The sequence below is a fragment of the Hippopotamus amphibius genome, chromosome 12, assembly GCF_030028045.1.
Source record: "Hippopotamus amphibius kiboko isolate mHipAmp2 chromosome 12, mHipAmp2.hap2, whole genome shotgun sequence".
NCBI lineage: Eukaryota > Metazoa > Chordata > Mammalia > Artiodactyla > Hippopotamidae > Hippopotamus > Hippopotamus amphibius.
Genome location: NC_080197.1, coordinates 13,204,558 through 13,224,614, shown reverse-complemented (window position 1 = coordinate 13,224,614; position 20,057 = coordinate 13,204,558). Strand labels below are relative to the sequence as shown.

Below are 20,057 nucleotides of genomic sequence, written 5' to 3'. Positions count from 1 at the left end.
TTACCGAGTCATGTGGTAACTCTAAATTTAACCTTTTTAGGAACTAGGTTGTTTCCAAAGCAAGTGCATCGTTTAAATGGTACCTCATAATATTTTGTGTCTTATGTTACTTCGGAGCTTTTGGTTGCAAGATGTGAAGTCTCACTCAATGGACTTTAGGAAAGGGTAGGTTTGCGGTAAGGATATTTGTAGGAATCTTACCTGTGGCTTCATCCTTATAGGAAGCCAGAAACAGCCAAATAAAGAGGCCTCAGAATCAGGACTATCTCATCTTATCCTGCTCAGCCATACTGTCTTTCTGCTGCTCCTGAGATGCCTCAAGTAAATCCCCACCTTTGCTCCCTCTGTCGGCAATTCCCTTTCCTCAGGTATTTTGAGGGCTGCTGTCCTGTCATCATTTGTGGGTCACCTCAGATGTCATCTCCTTTCTGAAATCTGACCTGACTTCCTAAAGTAGTCTCATCAGCCTCTAGTCTCTGTTCGATCACCTGTATTATTTATTTCATGGTGTCGATCACTTTCTTATATTACTTATGTGTTTACCTTGGGATTATTCATCCTTCTGCCCAGTCTCTCCACCCCCAGAACCTGAGCTCCCTGGGAACAGGCCTGTCTTTTTCACCCTGCCATCTCCTGTCCTAAAATAAGTGGCTGTTAGTATGTCACCTTACATGGTAGAAGGGACTTGACAGACGTAATTAAGTCAGGGATTTTGAGATGGAGGGATTATCTGGAATCATCTGAGTGGGCTCAATGTCATTGTAAGAGGGAAGCTGGAAGGTCAGAATCAGAGACGTGACAACAGAAGTGGAGGTGGGAGTGATGTGAGTGCTGGCTTTGAAGACAGAAAGAGGCCGTGAGCCAAGGAATGTGGGCAGCTTCTGGAAACTGGAAAGGCAAGGAAATAGATTCTTCCCTAAGGCCTGCAGAAGGATGGCACCCTTCGATTTTAACCCCATAAGTCCCATTCCAATCTTGTGACATGCAAAACTGTAAGATAATATATTTGTGTTAAGCCATTGCATTTGTGGCAAGCTGTTAGAGCAGAAATAGGAAGTAAATACAGCACTCGATAAGCACTTGGTAAAAAGATGGATGAATGAAGGAGGCTTCACAGACACTTAGGTCCTAAAGAGAGCTCTGCTGGCATTGACGGCATGGTCACAGGGCACCACTTACCACTAGAAAAGTTAGAGCCCTGCCCTTAACCGAGCTCTGTTTCCTTCTCTATTTTGGGGTGTCTAGCAGTCGTCTTCTTTCCTTTCCTGCCACCTACCAGCATCTCTTACCCTCTACTCTGCTTGGTTCCTGGTCAAACTGGCTTGATCTTTATATATATATGTATTTATGTGTCTATATATATTGTTCTTTTTACATATTTTGGTCCCTTCTGTATCTTTATTTTAATTTTAATTTTATTTTTTAATTATTTTTTTTGGAGTATGGTTGATTTACAATGTTGTGTTAGTTTCTGCTGTACAGCAAAGTGAATCAGTTATACATATACATATATCCACTCTTTTTTAGATTCTTTTCCCATATAGGTCATTACAGAGTATTGAGTAGGGTTCCCTGTGCTATACAGTAGGGCCTTATTAGTTATCTATTTTATATATAGTACTGTGTATATGTCAATCCCAATCTCCTGGGACTTCCCTGGTGGTCCAGTGGGTAAGACTCTGAGCTCCTAACGCAGGGGGCCCGGGTTTGATCCCTGGTTGGGGAACTAGATCCCACATGCATGCGGCAATTAAGAAGTCCTCATGCTGCAACTAAAGATCCCGTGTGCCGCCAAGACCCGGTACAGCCAAAAAAAAAGAAAAAAAGAAAAAAAACCAACCCAATCTCCTACTTTCTCCCTCCCCCCTCTTCTGTGTCTTTAATAATGATGATACCCTGTCTCTTCCATGGTTTTTGTCCTAGCAATACTGTCTGCTGAAGTTCCAAGAGCCTAATGCCACTTTTGCTTGGTGTGCTGATCCCAAGGATTGTTTCTGTGGGTTGTAACTGACAATTGTATGAGCCCAGCGCCTCATTTCCTGTCCTCACATTTGCATTTCAACCTGAGACCCTTGCTCTCTGAGACACCTCTCTCCTGGCCATCATAGTATCTGTTCGCACTTAATTGGTTTGGTTTTCGGTTCTATTTTTGTTTTTTTTGGCTTTTGCCTCTGGGGATTTCCTTTACTTTCTTGTGAACTCAGTTATTCATTTGCAAGAATATTTGTTATCTTTTACCCAGAATTTTCAGATGTTTTTGTACTCGGGGTAGGGTAGGGTGTTTCAGGTTATCTAAATCTGCTGTATTGCTGGGAAAGAACTGCCTTCCCTTTTTTTGTATCTTTTCTTCGAGTCCTTTTTTAACTAGCTGATTCACTCTGTAGTTTCTGGTTTAAAGTCACCTTCAGTGGAAATCTGACAAGTCAACCTGTTTCCTGTTTGGCCGAATATTTTTGTACCCAGGTTCCTCAGAAATCACTCACCAGCCCATGCATTGGCTGCTTTTGCGCTGAGGACCACATATGATCCACTCAGCCCTGGAGTGAGCAGAAGTAGCCAGTCACAGAACACCAAGGACAGTGACTCCTGCCCTTCTTTTAGAAGGGTCTGTGGGTGGGGCAGGCATCATGATTGATAGGTACAGCAATGTATCTTTAATAGACTCTGCAATCCAGTTGGCTAAGAATAGCCAGAGGGTTTTTGTTTTGTTTTGTTTTGTTTTTTAATGTTAGAATCTTAAATTGGCTTATCTGGCATAGATATTGTTTTTATGCCTGAACACATCCATTTCTCTGATGTTCCTACTCTGTAATTACTAAATAATTAGAAGATGGGTTAATACTTTTATTTTTATTTTATTTATTTATTTTTAAAATTTTATTTATTTATTTATTATTTTGGGGGGGGGGTACACCAAGTTCAATCATCTGTTTTTATACACATATCCCCGTATGGGTTAATACTTTTAAATGCGCTCACTGTCATCACTTTAAAACTCAACTTCATTAAAAAAAAGAAACTGTAATTCTAGGAGTGGGGTCAGCCAACCTGTAAAACCCTAAGACTACATATGATGGGATGCTGTGCAGCCAAGAAAACATAATAAAGATGTTCAACATGTAGCAGTTTGAAAAGATCTCCCAGATACTGTAACTAAGAAAGGTCAAAGGCTGGACTTCCCTGGTGGTCCACTGGTTAAGAATCGGCCTTCCAATGCAGGGGACATGTGTTTGATCCCTGGTCAGGGAACTAAGATCCCACATGCACCCAAGCCTGTGCCCGCCCTGGAACCCTGGAGCCACAACTAGAGAGAAGCCCTTGCACTGCAACAAAAGATCCTGCATGCTGCAACGAAAGATCCAGAATGCTGCAACTAAGACCCTATGCACTTGATGAAACCAAATTAAGAAAAAAAAAAGTTGACGGCAAAGCAGGGCCTATAGTATGCCATTATTTGTGTTCCAAAAATGTGTGTGCGTAGACATGTTTATTTGTACATGCATCTCTTAAATAACACCTAAAAAATTGGTAATAGTGGTTGCCTCTGGGAGAGAAATTGGGCAGCTGAGTGACTTGACCTTGTATCTCCTTTGTAGAATTTGAAAAGAAAGAAAAAAGGAAGGAAAGAAGGAAAAGAGGATGAAGGGACAGAAAAATGCAACAAAAGCCCCTAAGCCAAGGTGGGGAGATTTTGCTGAAGAGCAGCTAGTCCTCAAATTTATCCCTCTCTAGAGAAGTGGTGAGGATTAAGCTGGCTCCTCAAAGCTGCTATCTCATAAACCATTGCCTTCCCACTGGCAGTGTGCCCCACTTCTCACTTGAATTTATACTTGAGGGGGAGAGGGTATTTCATTCTCAGTTCTATGTACTAAGCCTGGCAAAAAGGTTTGAGCTTATGAGAAAGAATGTGGAGGTCAAAAAAGTCACCCTCCTTGCTCGGTGTCTTTAAGCATTTGACTGTGAATCACAGTGACAAATATATTTCACATTGTGATTCAGTGTTCACACTTCTATATATACTTGAGATAAACATTTTAAGAAATAACATATACTATGTGAGATCCTTTCTGATATTCGGTAAAATTCCATGACAGTTTTTAAAAATAGTGGGCCAATGCCGTGACGTTGATTTCCAAACCCAAGCATGGGTTTTTGACCCACCATCTGGAAAATACGATATGTTCTTATGAAGCCAACTCCACTATTGCCTTTTGGAGACACTGATTTGACCATCTTCAAGGATATCCTTTCATAGCTGAGCCCCAGAACTCCAGCCTTGGTGATTCTTTCATTTGGAGACACTGAACCACCTCGATCCAAAACACAGCCATTGGGAATTCCCTGGCAGTCCAGCGCTTAGGACTCCTCGCTTCCATTGCAGGGGGCCCAGGTTCGATCCCTGGTTGGGGAACTAGGATCCCAGAAGCTGTGTGGCCAAAAACAAACAAACAAACAAACCAAAGAACAAATGCAAAAGAAACACTGCCATTATGCTAAAGAACTTACTTCCTTGTCTCCGTGGCCCCCTCTGGTCCCATTCCTCTGCTGGCGTTGGGAAGATCCTAAGCCTGACATCACTGAGGTCATGTAGAAAGACTTTATTAGTGAGATCTCTGCTTCCTTCTTTGTATTTTGTGATTATCGAAACATTGCTTTAAAATGAGAGGTACAAGGAAATTCATTGTAACAGTAAAAGAAAGGAAACAACCTGAATGTCTAGGAGTAACATCCACCTACTTGTAACTGTTGTTTAAAAAAAAAAAAACCCGAAAACAGATAGCTCTCTATGAACCTTATCACAAGGTCCTTGTGGGGCAATTTCCATGATACATTATTATTTTTTAAAATTTATCTATCTATCTATTTATTTATTGGCTGTGTTGGGTCTTTGTTGCTGCGTGCAGGCTTTCTCTAGTTGCAGCGAGCAGGTGCTACTTTTCGTTGCAGTGTGTGGGCTTCTCGTTGTGGTGACTTCTCTTGTTGTGGAGCATGGGCTCTAGGTGCACAGGCTTCAATAGTTGTGGCTCGCAGGCTCTAGAACACAGGCTCAGTAGTTGTGGGGCATGGGCTTAGTTGTTCTGCGGCACATGGGTTCTTCCCGGACCAGGGATCAAACCTATGTCTCCTGCATTGGCAGGCGGATTCTTAACCACTGCATCACCAGGGAAGTCCCCATGATACATTATTAAGTGATACAACAAGGCTTGAAACATGGTGGACAGTAGGCTCTTGTTTGTATAAGAAGCAACACATATATAAGGTTGTGTATGCAAAGAATATCTCTAGAAGGACAAGTAAGAAAATGGTGACAGCGGTGTCCCTGGAACCCAGGTGAGAGAGACTAACTTTCCACTGTTTACCTTTTCAAACCTTTTGAGTTTCTACCATTATTTAAAATTTCTCCTTTTTCATATCTCTGAACAAGATATGAAACAAGATATGAACAAGATAGGAAAATTTCACAACTGCATTCACCACAGTAGGTACTTTGAAAAAAATTTTATGAGATAGGATTCACATGCCATAAAATTCACCCTTTTAAAGGTGTACACTTCAGTGTTTTTAGCATATCCACAGAGTTGTACAACCATCACCACTTTCTAATTTCAGAATATTTTCATCAGCCCCGAAAGAAACCCAGTACCCCACCCCTAGCAACCGACCACCAGCCGCCCATCTTCTGATCCCTACCAACCACTAGTCTATTTTCTGTTCTATAGATTTGCCTATTTTGAACATTTCATCTAAATGGAATCATATAGTACGAGGCTGGCTTCTTTCACTTAGCATGATGTTTTCAAGGTTCACCCATGTTACAACATGTATCAGTACTTCTTTTTTTAAAATAAATAAATAAATAAACAAACATTTATTTATTTATTTATTTATTTATTTATTTATTTATTTATTTTTGGGTGCATTGGGTCTTCCTTGCTGTGTGCAGTCTTTCTCTAGCGGCAGGGAGCGGGAGCTACTCTTTGTTGCCGTGTGCGGTTTCTTATTTCAGTGGCTTCTCTTGTTGCAGGGCATGGGTTCTAGGCACACGGGCTTCAGTAGTTGTGGCTCGAGCGCTCTAGAGTGCAGGCTCAGTAGTTGTGGCGCAGGGGCTTAGCTGCTCTGCGGCACGTGGGATCTTCCTGGACCAGGGCTCTAACCCGTGTCCCCTGCCTTGGCAGGCGGATTCTTAATCACTGCACCACCAGGGAAGTCCCTGTATCAGTACTTTTTTCCTTTTTATTACCTAATAATATTCTGCTGTATGGATAGATCACTTTGGCTTAACCATTCATTAGTTGATGGTCACTTGGGTTGTTTCCACTTTTGGCCATTATGAATAATGTTGCTATGAAGATTTCTGTACAAGTTTTTGTGTGGACATATGTTTGAAATCCTTTTGGGTATATACCTACGAGTGGGATTCCAGGGTCACATGGCAATTCTATGTTTCACATTTTGCAGAACTGCCAAACTGTTTTCCAAAATGGCTGCACCATTTTATAGACCCATCAGCAGTGTATACAAGTTCCAGTTTCTCCTCATCCTTTCATCCTTGCCAACACTTTAAAGTAAATTAAGAGGTAAATCTTAAAAAAATTAAGAAGTAAATCTCAGAAAGATGGGACTTCCCTGGCAGTCCAGTGGTTAAGACTCCATGCTTTCAATGCAAAGGACGCAGGTTGCATCCCTGGTTGGGGAAGTAAGATTCCCACATGCTGCGAGGTGTGGCCAAAAAAATATATTATTGAAAAAAAAAAAAAAGAGTAAATCTCAGAAAGAAACAAAGCCAAAAGTGAGCTGGGCTTAAAATTCTTCCAGCTGCTGTGGAAGGTCATTTGCAGATTGTGGGGAGGGGAAGGTCTGTTGCCAGCTCCGGTGCAATTTCAACGGGCTCATGTGCCCCTCTGGTACAGAAATCACAGGTTGCCACTCCTTGATCTTGGTTTAAAGCAAGAGGCGTGAATAAGGTTACTCTGGACTGAAAGGCTTGGGCAGCTCTTTACTACCAGAAATTTGCCTTAAATGTGATTCTTTGCAGAGGTGTTTCCCCCTTTTAAGCAAAACAACAAATTAAGAGATTCGTTGGCTCTAAATCTCTTCTGTCTGTGTCTGTCTGCTCCCCTCCTCAGCTGTGTGTCCTACCTGGAGAGTGGAGTGGTTCAGAGTACAGTCTGGGCATGGGTCCTGGGCCAGTGCCAGCTCATTTTCAGATTAAGTATTTCGAAACAGAGTTTTAATCATGTACAGGGTTTAGGTATCCACCCGAGCAATCTATTTTCACTTACAGGGAAACTTCAGACTGTAATCACTATAATGAGGCAAAATGGGGGGAAAAGGAGGAAATTGTTCCTAACCTTTGGATGTTAATTCCTGCAAGCCCCAACTTTGGAACTGCCATCCATAATCATTATTAACATTTATTGAGGGGGTACTTTGTGTTTGACCCTGTTCTTTGGGCTTTTACTGTATTGTTTTATTTAATCCTCACAATAGCCCTGTGAAATAGGTATTAGTATTATCATTGTAGTTCCCATTTTAGGAAGTGGAGGCACAGAAAGTCCAAGTAACCGATCATTAGCATACAGGTTTACAAGCAGCAGAACCAGCTGAGGAATTCAGGCAGTGAGTGCTAACGCCTACACTCTTAACCACTAGGCTATATGGTCATACAATGAAAGAGGGAAGAATGTAGGGGACTGTGAGAGAGGCAGGGAGAGAAGCAGAGCCTCTGGGCTGGACCAGACAGCTGAGAAGCATTTACTCATCTACTTATTTAAAGCCCATGGCTGAAGTAGTAAATGCTTGGGTTCCCAGATTCTCTTGCAGCGAGGGTGACCCTGTGGCCCATATCACCACTGTAATGAGATGGAAGGGGACATTTGTTTGAGGGGTGGGGCACTGAGAGGGATGGGAGTAATTTTGGGAAAGAGTTTTATATATGAAAAAATAAAATTGAGAGGTATATGCTCTCTTGACACCTATTCACTCTTCTGCTTCCTGCATTTGGACTTGATGGTAAGTTGATGTGATGCTTCAGCTGTGGCAGCCATCTTGTGTCCATGAAGCTATAAACTAAGGGCAGGTAGCAAACACTCTGAAGATGGTGGAGCTGAAGAATTGTGATATCATGGTCCTTGATGAACACACCCTGATACGGTCTACTTTTAGAAGTTTTGTATGACAATTAAATGTCCCTATTGTTTTTGTGTCTCTCAAGAGGCAGGAAAGCATAATAGTTAAGAATGTGAGCTTGTGAGCTCTTGTTTATATGCTCGCTTTAGCACTGAGTGCTCATACCCTTGGGCAAATTACTTCCTTGTTCAATGCTCCCCTTTACTCATCTGTATGATGGAGATAATAAAAGACCCACTGCTTAGGGTTACTGTGAGGATTAAATGAACTAATATAAGTAAAGGACTTTGAATAGTGCTTGCTAAGTATAGGATTTCTATGAGTGTTTTCTAATACTATCTTTTTTCTGCTATAAGTACCCCTTCCCCCTCCACCCACATTTAAAATTTTTATTTTGGAAAATTTCAAGTCTACAGAAAACTTGCAAGAATAATGAATAAACACCTATGTATCCCTGAAACTAGATTTACTCATTGATAAAAATTTGTCACATTTCTTACATGCAGTCTGTGTGTGTGTTTGTGTATGTGTGTGTGCTTGTGTATTTTTGTGTATTTTTTTTTCCCCACCTGAATCATTTGAGATTAAGTTGTAGGCAGGCTACTTCACATTATTATCAGCCTGGTGATGTGTTACTTGCAAATACGACATGTGACCCAAGCTAGACCAATTGAACAAATTCCTCTTTTGAATTTGAATCTCAGAACAGGGTGATGAGAAGATGGGATAAAATGATTGATCTTCTCTAGATTTACTTGCTGGTCCCAGATAAGATGTTCAGGATCTTCTTCGTTTTCCCTAGTTTTGGACATTTCTGGGCCTGGTCCTTCAGTTGTCCCTGTGATTCTGCGAATTCTTGTGTATCATTTTTAGTATATTCCACAGTCTATGGTTGTTGCTGGCAACCCAGGAACCCTGACTGGTACTGCTGCCCCCAAAGAAGTGAGCACCCTTCCTGTGAACATAGAAGCAGAGGCTTTGTGCAATCAGAAATGTGGTAGGGAGAATCTCTTAATTTTTGGAGGGCTTTAGCTACGTGACCTTCTAATCCCATTTGCACTGAGTTTATGCTTCTGTGTCCCCTAGCCCAAACAACTTTACTGGGGTCATTGCAGAATCTACCTATTGGAAATTCTGAAGCACAATTCAACAAAAGTCCACACATGTAGACTGAGTTATCGTTGTTGCATAATAAACAGCTGCAAACTTTAGTGGCTTAAAGAACAACCATTTTATTATCTCTCATGATATTGTGGGTTGATTGGGTCCAGTGGGTGGTTTTTCTTTTCCAGATCTTGTTGATGGGGGTTGTAGGGATTGGAATGTGCAAGAAGGCTGACTCACGTGGCTAGCAGTTACTACTGGCTTTTGCTTGGGACCTTAGCTGGGGCTGTGTACTGGAGTGCCTTGGTTTTCCTCCATGTGGCCTCTCCATGTGGCTTGGTTTCCCACAGCATGGCAGCTGGGTTCCAAGAGGAAGAAATGAAAGCTGTCAATCATCTTAAGGCATGGGCTTGAAAGTCCCACCATGTAATGTCCACCATTTCCGTTGGTCAAACAGTCATGGGGCAAATCCCACTCAAGGAAGAGGAAATAAGGCTTACCTCTTTTTTTTTAAGAGAACTTTATTATTATTTTTGGCTGCAATGGGTCTTTGTTGCTGTGCGCAGGCTTTCTCTAGTTGTGGCGAGCGGGGGCTACTCTTCATTGTGGTCTGTGGGCTTCTCATTGCAGTGGCTTCTCTTCTAGGGCATGGGGGCTCTAGGCACATGGGCTTCAGTAGTCACAGCACGTGGGCTTAGTAGTTGTGGCTCTCAGGCTCTAGAGCACAGGCTCAGTAGCTGTGGTACACTGGCTTAGTTTCTCCATGGCATGTGCGATCTTCTGGGACCAGGGATTGAACCCAGGTCCCCTGCATTGGCAGGCGGATTCTTAACCACTGAGCCACCAGGGAAGTCCTAAGGCTTACTTCTTGATGGAGAAGTGGCTTGTGCAAACAAGGAGGAAGGAATGATGGCAGCCATCTTCATAGACTTTTTACTAGAGCCTGTCACTCATTTGGCTTAGATTTTAAATCTATAGTCGTGTTTCCCAGGTGTCAGTATGGGATCGTGTACAGGTTCCATCCAAACCCTGCTAAAGTCAGCCCAGAAGGTGCTTCCTCCTGGATACTTTCTCCAACATCCCTTGAGTTAGAGGTCTCTCCTTGGGATCTCAAACAACTTGTGCATATTTTTTATTGTTAATGTCAGTTATGCTTTCTGTGAACATGCATATTAATTAATGTCGATAGAATAAATGGTTGATTTCCTTTCTTCTTTCTTTCCTTTCTTCTTTTTTTGCCATTCTTTTCCTCCTCCCTTCTTTCTGCTTTCTTTTTTTCCCCCGAATGTTTACTAACTGCCAACTGTAGGTCAGATGGTAATATAGGTAAGGGAGTCACTGCAGTGAACTAAGACAAATTCCATGCCCTCCTGGAGCTTACAGTCTAGAGAGGGAGATGGACAGTTGAAAAAAATTTATATAGTGTTCATCATTATGAAGAAACTAAGGCAAGGTGATGTGACTCTGGTGTGTGTGTGTGTGGTGCTTTAGAAGATCTACCTGAGGAAGAGACATTTAGTAGAGATCTGAGTGACAATAGGGAGCAAGCCAGGAAGAAAGAAATTCCAGACAGCAAAGGGAACAGCAAGTGAAAGGCCCTGAGGCATGCGTGGTATGTTCAGGAAACATCAAGAATGTTAGTGTCTGGTGGGGCTAAGATATAAGAAGAGATAGATGACTTGCGATCAAAGAGGGAAGCGGAGACCAGATCAATTAGGGTCTGGGTTTTATCCCAAATGCCATGGGATGCCATTGAAACAGGAGGGAAGGGGGCAGGGCACAACCTCTAAAAGAATGATATAGCTGTTGAGGACCCAACAGAAACTGGTTAGAACCAGCTAGATCCAAGACTGCAGAAGATTTGACTTCCAGTAGATCTTGAGCCTCATTATATGCTCATTGTAATACACTGGCATGTTAAGTGATACACCCACCAGCGCCATGACAGTTCCAAGTCTAACCATAAAAGGCCAAAAAGTGGGCAGGCCAATTCCTTGAAAACCCTGTCCCTTCTCCAAAATACTTGAAATAATCCTCCCACTCATTATCCTATGAAATTACCCAGCCCATGAAAACTAACCATCCCATATTTTGGGGCCTCTCACCTTGGGAGATGGCCTACCCTCTGTGAAGTGTGTTTCTCTCTACATAAATCCACTTCTTACCTGTTATTTTGTCTCTCACTGAATTCTTTCCATGAGACATAAAGAACCTGAGCCTCATTAAGTCCTGAGACCAGGTGTGTGATCTCAATTAAAAGACAGTGGGTTCTAAAAAAAAAAAAAAAAGACAGTGGGTTCTGGCTAGGTTCTAGTTCCAGCTCGTGGGTTCAAGTCCAGATCTGGGTTTTGGCTGGATTTGGGTCCTGTCCCGTGGTTCACGTCCCACTCTGTGTTGTGCAGTTTCACCATTGGAACATGTTCAGATTGGATGTGATATAACTTAATGTATGATTTTTCAAAGATACTCTGGCTACTGAGTGGGGAGTGGCTTATAGGATGACTAATAGGAGAAGCAAGGAGAGCAGCTGGCGGACAGCTGCAGTTGTGCAGGTGAAATGTCAGCCAGGGTCTTAGTATCTCATCTCTGGATTCTTAACATGTAGTATGATACTTGGTATCTGTTGCTTGATGAGGGGGTGGATTCATTCATGGAGCAAATATTGATTGCCTCCATACTATTGCTAAGCTCTGTTGTGGGCGCTAAGCATATATCAGAGAACGAAAGACACAAAAGCCCTACCTTCATGGAGCTTTCATTCTAGTGAGGAAAAGAGATAATTAGCACCATAAACAAATAGCATTACATGCAGTTTCCAATGATAGAAAGTGCTACAGAGAGAAATAAAGCAAGGAAGAGGGGTAGGGAAGGCTGGGATTGGAGTGGGTGGGAACTTAAAATAGAGAAATGAGGGAAGGCCTCACTGAAGCAGTGACATTTGGATCATGACCGTGGGGGAGATGAGGGAGTGAGTGATTTGGATTTTCTGGAAAAAAGTGAGCTAGGCAGAGGAAATAGTAAATGCAAGATTTGAGGCCAGAGTGTGCTAGGTATGTTGGAGGGACCTCAAAGAGTCCAGTGTTCCTGGAATACAGTAATGAGTGGATGAGAAGTGGGTGATGAGGTTAGAAAGGGAAGGGGAGGGCAGAGACAGGTCGTGTGGGGCCCTGCAGGTAACCGCAAAGAGTTTGGAAGACAGACATAAAGTGACTTGGGTTGTACCAGGATCCCTCTGGCTGCTATGTTGAGAATAGGCTCCAGGGGAAGGAGTGGAACGGAAGTAGGGAGAACAGTGAGGAGGCTGCTGCAATAGTCCAGGTGGGAAATGGCGGTGGTGGAGCTAGCAAGTGGTTATTTATTGTATTCTAGTCACGCTCAAGACTTTTAATACTGATTCAATATTATTATCTAGTATATAGTCCCTATTAAAATCCCCCCCATCCTTTCTACAGTAAACAAACAAATAAAACCTGGATCCAATCAAGGCCCACATATTGCATTTGGTTTCACCCTTCGTGCTTTGATATTTTCAAGAGTCCAGGCTAGGCATTTTGTAACATGCCCCACATTCTGGATTTGCCTAATTGTTTCTTTCATAGTTATGTTCAGGTGAGCTGTTTTTTTTGGCAAGCATACTATGGAGGGGGTGTTATGTTTTTCCCATTGCATCATATCAGAAGATGCATAATGTCAGTTTGATCCATTACTGGTGATGCTAAGTGATAGTGACATGATTTGATCGCTTGGTTACGGTGGTGTCTGCCAGATCGCCCCAGTGCAATGCCAGCTGTTGGCCTTTGAAGGTGATGAGTACTCTGTAGGATGGTAGTTCGGGACTGAATATATAGTGAATATACTATTGCCTAACAACCTTTCACCCCATGACTTTAGCATCTGATGAACAGCCCCGTGGCTTTTTCTTTCTTTCTTTTTTTCTTTTTTAAAAAAATTTATTTGGTTGCAACCGGTCTTAGTTGTGTGGCACATGGGATCTTCGTTACCTCCTGCAGGATCTTTAGTTGTCCCATGCACACTTTTAGTCGCAGCATGTGGGATCTGTTTTCCTGACCTGGGATGGAACACCGGCCCCCAGCATTGGGAGCGCGGAGTCTTAGCCACTAGGCCACCAGAGAAGTCCCTGCAGCCCCATGGCTTCTGACCTCGTGCCTCAGTTTGCTCATTTGAACATTGAGGCTAACAGCGGTCCCTAAGGGATGCTTGTTTTGAGGATCAGTGCTTGGCTCACAATAAACGCTCCATAAATGTTAGATATTACTGGAGGAAAACAAGTATGAAAAAATTAAGGGCAAGGCTAGGGTTGCACTCCAGTTCCCCGGACCCCCCGCCGCAGCCCCCCGGTGGTAAGTGAGCGAAAGCAGCCGCAGGCTCCATACGGCCACGCCCTCTCGCCGCGGAAGCCTGTCCCGGCGGGACCACCCAGCGCCCGGGCCGCGCAAGGCCCCCTGGGACCGGTAGTGCTGGGCGTGGCCGCGGGACTACACATCCCAGCGGCCCCCGCGCCGCGACTCCAGCGGCTGCCGCCTCAGCCCCTCCACAGCGACGACGGCGGCGGCCGCGGCGGCTGAGTCGGTGGTGGCGGCGGCGGCTGCGGGCTGAGCGCCGAGCGGCGAGTTTCCGATTTAAAGCTGAGCTGCGAGGAAAATGGCGGCGGGCGGTGAGTGGAGATAAAGGAAGAGCGGCGGCGGGTGAGGGGGAGGAGTGCGAGGCGGAGGGAAGAGGGCGAGTCCCCCGAGCTGCGGCGAGCCGGCGGCTCCGGCTCCGCGGAGGCGCTGAGGGGCGCGTCGTGCTGGGGGCGCGCGGAGATAGTTTCGGGGTGTCGGGGCCGCGCCGCTTCCCCGTAGCCTGGGGGCGGCCGGTGGCCGGAGGAGGGTGTTGAGGCTGGGCGGCAGCCTGCTGGGGGGTGCGAGGGGGTCCCCGCGCGGAGGGATCACCCCGAGGAGTTTGGGGGGGACCGCGGGGGTCCACTTTTTCCTCCCGTCCCTAAAGTTTTATCCTCCCCCAGCCCTCGGGGTGCTTTTGAAAGCTCCCCGCGACCTCCTCCCGCTGCCTCGGCGTCTCTCAGTTATTCGGAAGGATTAGGGGGCGGGGGAAGCCGCACAGACCCTCACTCACCCCCAGCCCAGCCTCCAAGTCGTACTGAGAATCGGGTTGGATTTTGTTGCCGTTTCCTCCTGCACTTGGGCATTTTTCATATTTCAACACGAACTGTCTGTGGGATTTCCATTTTGGGGACGGGTAGGTTCTCAGCAGTTTTTCCCTCGGTAAAAAGGTATTTTGCTACCTCTGGTGTGAAGGCTGGGAAATGGCAAGTGGAAGTTAATGAATTAAATTTGGGGTTGGGCTGTCTTTATTATTACTCTTTTTTCCCCCCTTCTCTGTCTCTAATCTTCTTACGTACCTTGCTTCAATTTGTGATGGTTTAAATAAACTGTCTTGCACATGCCTTAGAAAAACAATCCACGAGTAGTTGGAGGGCTTAGTTGCTTCCTAGGCAGTTTGAGGGCACTCAGGGTGGAAAAGTTAACCAGAAGAGCAGTTGTGAGAGGCAGAGAGCATCGTCTCGAAATCTCAGTAGCGGGAGGAGCTCGGGCTTCTCAAATGGAAAGACACGAAAGGTCTGAAATTCTCTCGAAGTCGGAACTCTTTTTCCCCCTCTCGAATGTGAAGACTTCCTTCTTGCACTTTTTGAGCAGCAGCGCTTCAAAGCCAACCTGTTTTTGTTATTAAGCCTGTACCGTAAAGAAACAGGAAGGCGAGTACCAGCTGTGTTGCTGCAGTGGTTTGACATGGAGTTGAATGAGGTGAGTGAGAGTGCTGCATCTCCTTGTTTCAAACGCCTGGTCTCGGATCCACCTAAGTGGTCCCTGGCTTGCAGGAACGCTTCAGTATTTGTTGCAGCAGGTTGTTTAGAGGATGATGGAAAAAAAAACGAAAACAAAACGTAAGTCTTGTGATTGCCGCATAAACCAAAATGTTAAATGGAAATCTGTAAGTTAGTGAAATGTTCGTTCTTGAAAACAAATTCATTGATTGCTTGTTTGTTTAAGATAGGTTATACCTGGTCTAGGGACAACTGGGAGGATACAGAAACATTGAAAAATGAGCCTCTCTCCTACTCTAAACCTTCCAGTTCCCACTCCCAGGAGGCAACGACTGTTACTGGTTTTAAGAGTATACCTGGTTTTTGGAATAATTATTTTAAGAATTTTCATTTGAAACACACCCCTGTTGGAGACCAAAAGCAGGGAAAGAAAATGAACCAAAGAAAGGGAAAATAGGGTGAGAATGCTGTTTTTACTGTCTTCAGCAAACTTACTGTTTGTGTTGCCTTATCTACTAACATCCTTAAGGAAATAACAATCTGTGGGGCTTTAGGGTGAAGAACGCTGCCAGGATTCATTGTTTGTATGTAAGATGAAGCCTCTGTTTGTAACATGTAAAATGATATTGAACACTGTAGCTTCTGTCACTGGAGGTTGCTTCAGGTTCTTCATTTAAATGGGCAGTAATCTAGATTGCCTGTGATCCTAAATTATAGGGGAATTTTATGTATCGATAGAAATGACTTAATTGTCCAATCAGAATTAAAATAAAAAAGCATATGCCAGCTTCTGGTATAAAGAAGTACAATTTTGGACATGAGGATTGTGAACTTAGTGGAAAGCTGTAATGTTTCTGGAGCAGTTCTAGGAAATGTTTCTGCCATAAAATATTCCTTCACTACAGAGGCTTTGGGAATGCGTAACAACCCTAGCATAATTAACAGGACTAAGTTTAGAATGATGGTTTTAAATTTACCAACACTAATGCTTCATTAAGAAAATCAGTTACATTAAACATTAGGGGATTGGGGTTATATTAAATATATTTTGGAAGTGAGTATGCTGTGTTTTCCCCATATAGAAATTATTTCTGTACAGTCGCTGCGCCCACCGCCCCCCCCCCCCCCAAGCAAATAAGAATTCATTCAGTAAAGAGTGAGTGTTCTGTTGGACCCTGGACCCTTTTTCTAGGAGGCAAGTAAATAAAAAATAGTTTTTGAAATGATTACTTACTAATGCCCACTTTTTTTTCTTTTTAAAAAAAGGGGTATAGTTGTTTTACAATATTGTGTTTGTTTCTGCTGTACAACAAAGTGAATCAGCTATATGTATACATATATCCCCTCTTTTTTGGATTTCCAGTGCCTTCTTGATTGGTCATTTGAAATAAACTTACTGTGTCAGGGACATATTAAGATGAAAAGATTTATTTTTGTTTTAAATTCAGTCCTTTGAGCATTAGCAGTATGATTCTATACAGAATAGTTCCTTTTAACTTGAAGACTAGTAGGTTTTTGAGAACTCTTGTGAAAGAATGACTTACATTTTTAGTTTGGACAATAGGGTAAGATAAAAAACCCAAAGTACTATTGTCCTGTCCTTAATTGGTGTTAAAATAAATGGCTTTAGGATTTCTTTCTACATTTTTTTTAGGCTATATAATTTCAAGCCTTGGTCAGAGGATGTGGACTACTTTTGAAAACACTTAATTTGTTGCAAGTTTAGAATGAATGTGGCCTCCAGTGACTGTCTACATAGCCAAGTGATCACAGTTTAACACAACTGTTACTTTAAATGCTACCTAGGACTAGAAAAACAAGAGTTGTTGATCGTGATCTAAGAGGAACTGCAGTTTCTCAAAGGTTAAACTAGGGAACCTGTCCTAGTTTGGCTTGAATTTACTGTGGTGTAGAATATTCCTTTTTTGCATTATTGAGTGGTCAAAGCTCTGGGAGCAGAAAATTTGTGTTGGAAATATATATTAACTTTCCTTTTTCCTCATAGTTCAACACATTAAAGAAATAGGTAAGTGTATGTTAGTTTAGATTCTCAGGGATAGCATTGAGGTTGAGTGCTGCAGTAAAGTGTAGGCATTTTCTTTCATTTTATGAGTGCTTTTTGGAGTGGGGGAGGGGATTACAAAATGAACATTTCAGAGTTAAGGTGGAGGAGGGGCTCTATTGTAATGAGGTTTATTCCTTCACTTTGTTAATGATAGCTAAGTAAATTCGTTTGGCCCATTGGTTTTCTGACAGAGTTTCTCGGAGAAGATTATTTTGGGCTAAGGATGTAATTTATCCAGAGCCTAACCTTATTTTCAGCTGCCTAACAAATGATGGAATTGACTTGAATTTAAATTGCCTTTCCCTTTCCTACCTTCTGGTGGAGAGTTGTTAAATGAACAGGAAAATGGCCAGAAGATACACAGCAGGAGTTGAAAGGAAGACCTGCAGTGTCTGGAAGGCTGATTTATCCACAAACTGGATAATCTTCTTAGACTACATACTGCCAGTTCCTAACTTTGTCAGCATTAACTCAGTTTGGTACGTTCTTCGGCCTAGGTCAGTTTACAGGGGGGCAGTAATAAAGGTTTATTTAACTATCTGTGTAGTAAACTTTGTGGCCCAGAGGAAAAGGAAAGAAGTCTGACCTAACTGGCACAGAGGCTTTACCTATTTCAAAGAGTGGTCTGAGAGCAAATGGACTAGTGTTTTCTGTTTGTCCCTTTTCCTATTTTTCATTAGGAACATCTGTGTCCTATTTTTTCTTTTCTGTTGATATATTTTTATTGACATGGTGTAGGAAAGTGACTTTGCTGTTCACCTATGAAGGAATTCTTCTGAAATTTTTAATCTTTTTAGTTAGAGACTACAGTGAGGGTTATGAAACGTCACTTTTTGGAAAGTAGGTTGACTAGATTACTAAATTTAACCTCTTCATCATCCACATGATGAAGAGAATATCGGCCGGGGTATCACTTAGTAATGGATAATCTACTGCTCCCTGGGGCTTTGCTTTTGGTAGCTGTGGCAGCTGAGTAGGAGTGGTAGATGAATAGATGGGAAGGGACTGCAGAAGTCAGCATAATCCTCAATTAGGATAAGCCTCATGGTTAATTGAATGTTGAGTGTACAGGTTAAATCCCATTATAACAAACTCCGGGGGACTAGCTAAATTATTTTGTTGTACTGGGATTGAGCTTTATTGAATATTGTTTGAAATAAATTGGTCTTTTTGTTTTTGTTAGAGATGTTGGAAAAATTTTTATTTGCTGTTCATGGCAAACTGTTGTAATAATTTGACAGGTTGTTACTCATGAGCCAGTGTGTTTCACCTTCATTTTTAATGCTTTTGCCTTTAAAAAGAAAGGGTGAGCCCAGCAGCTAATTTATCCCACATCCTCCCCCCATGTCTCTGTCTAGAGTAGCTCCATTAGTTTATCTCAGCAACCAAATAAGTTTATTAGTAAGTACTACTGCCACGATCAAAGTGTGGCTAGAGGAAATGGGAAATTCCCCAGGTTTCCAGGTGACTGCTGCTGGTAATTTTTTTCTGCCCCTGAAAACTTTTAAAAGTATATACTTCATTTTGGTGAACTTTGTCAGTAATAATTAAGGTAGCCCTTCTCTATTCAGCCCAGTGTAGTTTGAGACCTTTAGATCTCTATATGGTATTGTTAATAAGAACGTGATGGTAATGTAACCTTTTATTTCCATGTAAATGTGGAATTTTTCAGAAATAGGGTTAATAATATACGTATGAGAAAATACTATTCTTATGCTTGACCAGAAATACACTTTTTTCTTTCTGTCCTCTACTTTTATTTATTTGGATTTATTAAAAAAGTTTTTTAAAATATATTTTTATTAGAATGTAGTTGCTTTACAATTTTGTGTTAGTTTATACTGTACAGCAAAGTGAATCAGCCATACATATACATAGATCCCCTCCTTTTTGTATTTCCTTTTCATTTATGTCCTTTAACTGTTAGATTGGTGTTTGTCAAAGTTCAGGCATTTACATCCTACCTTCATATCTAAAGCTATCATTTTTAGTTTGCTTAGAGCATTTGATTGGGTGCAGCAAGATATTTTTGAAGTCATTCTTTTAAATAGATGTCCCATGAAGGAGGGAAAATCTGAAAGAGAGAATTTCAAAGCAACCCAAGCAGTGTTTTGAAAGTACTCAAGTCTTAAGAATAATGACTGACTAGTATAGGCAGGAAGCCTGCAGTTGTATTGTGGTATTGTTCCTCCATCTTGTGCATTTGAGAACTTGAGTACAAAAGAGGAGAAAGCTTGGGGAAGGGGAAGAAAGGATTTTAACACACAAAAAAAGGGCAGGGGGGAGACTTTTAGAGTAAATATCCTTTGCTCTTCTGTTTAAGTGAAATCTAAAACCAAATTATTTTTACTTTGAGAGGAAATGTTTGTCAAAATCTAAATGTCCAAAACTGACATTTTTATAAACAAGAGTTGTTATTTGTGGAAAGAGCAGTGTGATCATATGCTCAGTTTTAAAACAATTTCAATTAAAGAAAAAAACAAAACCCTATGCATGAAAACCTTTAAATATTTCCCCTTTTGCTACCTGAGCAGTATCATTTGTTAGCTTGTTATTTTGAAAAGTACCAGTGAAGAGTTTGAGAATAATTTGCAACTTTGTACTCTGAGATTGCAAATCAACCTCTCTAGGTCTGCTTTTAAATTTATAAAACAGAGAGTTGGTGTATATGATCTTTCAAGGTTCCTTGCATTAGAAAATCCTATGAACTTAAAATATCATATAGAGATGTAGAATGGCTTAAAAAAATTTTTTTTTTGGTCAAATATTAAATGGATTGAGCACTTTATGCCATTCAGTGGTGTTGAAGATGCAGGTTTCTGTGCTGACTCATGAGTTTGGGGACAGGATGACTTTGAGATCTTGACTTCACGGTGGTAATATATGCTACAGGGGCAAAATTTGTGTGTGTGTGTG

At 42.2% G+C, this 20,057-nt stretch overlaps 1 protein-coding gene across 11 annotated transcripts in view; it reads left to right on the top strand.

The window, feature by feature from the left end:
* The first annotated feature begins 13,773 nt into the window (after nucleotides 1–13,773).
* The window catches only part of NCOA3 (nuclear receptor coactivator 3), a 118,160-nt gene continuing 111,876 nt past the window's right edge, over nucleotides 13,774–20,057 (top strand). For 6 of the 11 annotated variants that reach the window (XM_057703027.1, XM_057703026.1, XM_057703024.1 and 3 more), the window contains exon 1: nucleotides 13,774–13,909. The gene's annotated coding sequence lies outside the window, so the exon portion shown is untranslated. Of the gene's footprint in view, nucleotides 13,910–13,990; nucleotides 15,057–20,057 lie in introns of those variants that run through there. The other 5 variants (XM_057703017.1, XM_057703018.1, XM_057703020.1 and 2 more) reach the window with 3 other exon arrangements.